We start from the raw sequence: 2009 nt of genomic DNA on the forward strand, positions 1-2009 counted from the left end.
TATTGCATTAACCTGTATTGTCCTCAGTCTTTTTTTATATGAACCCACAGTGGTTAATAAAGAAAGGACTACTACTACTACTACTACTACTACTACGGTGGTGAGCTGGCGAAATCATTAGCATGCTGGGCAAAATGCTTAGTGGCATTTCGTTCGTCTTTACATTCTGGGTTCACACTGGATGGAATGCTTAGCAGCATTCCGTCTGTACATTTAGAGTTCAAATTCTGCTGAGGTCAACTTCACCTTTCATCCTCTTGGGGTCAATAAAATAAGTACCAGTTGAACAATGGGGTCGATATAATCAACTCATTCCCTCCCCCAAAATTGCTACCCTTGTGGAAAAATTTGAAATCATTTTTATTATTACTATTACTACAATAGGCAGAAGGCCTGAAATTATAGGAGAGGGGACATCGAGTCCTGTGCTCAACTAGTACTTATTTCACCGATCCTAAAATGATGAAAAGTAAAGTTGATCTTGGCAGAATTTGAACTCAGAACATAAAGACAGACGAAATGCCACCAAGCATTGTGTCCAGCAGGCTAATGATCCTGTCAGCTCACCACCTTAAATGAACAAATAATGGTTTCAAATTTTAACACAAGGTCAGCAGTTTTTGAGGGAATGGGGAAATTGATTATATCAACCCCATTGCTTCATTGGTACGTGTTTATTTACCCCAACAGAATGAAAGGTAAAGTTGACCTCGGCAGAACTTGAGTTTAGAATACAAAGACAGACGAAATGTCACTTAGCATTTTGTCCAACAATTTGGCCTACAATTTTGCCTGCTCACTGCCTTAATAATAATAATGATGATAATGATGATGATGATGATGATGATGATGATGATGATGACGATGATGATGAGGAAGATGATAATATTAATGATGATGATGAGGACGACGACGATGACGACAATGACAACAACAATAATAAGTTCCCAAAGTTCCCGAGTGGTTGTGTCAAACCACTCAGGAACTTCGCCTACAAGAACTCAAAATAACACTCATTGAACGTCAATACCCACCTACACTGAAACAACATGGAATTAAACGTGCCAAGAAATTGGACACAAACATACTAAGGACAACAAAACAAAACACCACACCTCACCTTAAATCACTCCCATACATATCAACCCACAATCCCAGAAACAATGACGCATACAATTATACAAATTATACAAAATCTCCCTCTGCTCACTCAAGACCCGAAAATGAACAGCATACTAAATACACGCAAACTACTAAAATGCAAAGAGAAGACAAATCACTCAAGAGACTCCTAACAAATGCAAAACTATACTCAATACAAAAGATACCAACATTAAAAAAAATGCAGATGACCTAATTGTGGTACATGCCCAAACCTACCTGAAGGCTCGGAATTCACATTCCAGCAAGGACAAAAATTCTCAATTTAGACCAACTTCACATGTGCTTCCCAGAGCCTTATCTATGTCCTAACCTGCTCAGGTTGTGGTCACAATTATGTCGGCCAAATGAGCCCTACTTTGAGATGCAGAGTCATGCTACATAAAGAACAGATTTGTTTCCCTCAATACAGGCAGATAGCACTGAGCAGACACATTGAAAGATGCGCAAGTAAAACAATGCTGAATGTTCATATCTTCCCATTATACCAATGCAAAGATTCAATCTCAGTACAAGAATGCCTAAACAAGGAAAACCTGTTCATACAAAAGTACAGACCACACCTCAATATACAACTTTGACCATTTAAAAAAAATTCTACTAAGGAGCCAGTTGTCCCCCTTGCCACGTGTTGCTTCCCTTGGTTTACTCTGTAGACCCATTCTTCTTATTCTTCAAACATCCAAAATGACGAAACCTCACTGTCATGAGAATTGATTACTGTACAATGTCCCTTGAAAAGCTAATTTAAATAGCGAAAACTGGTTGGATTTCACGACATCCATATAATATGTATATATTTATAAAAAGATATTAAACTGTATGAAATGGAGGCATTTATCTTCCAC

Source organism: Octopus bimaculoides, chromosome 3, assembly GCF_001194135.2.
Source record: "Octopus bimaculoides isolate UCB-OBI-ISO-001 chromosome 3, ASM119413v2, whole genome shotgun sequence".
Taxonomy (NCBI): domain Eukaryota; kingdom Metazoa; phylum Mollusca; class Cephalopoda; order Octopoda; family Octopodidae; genus Octopus; species Octopus bimaculoides.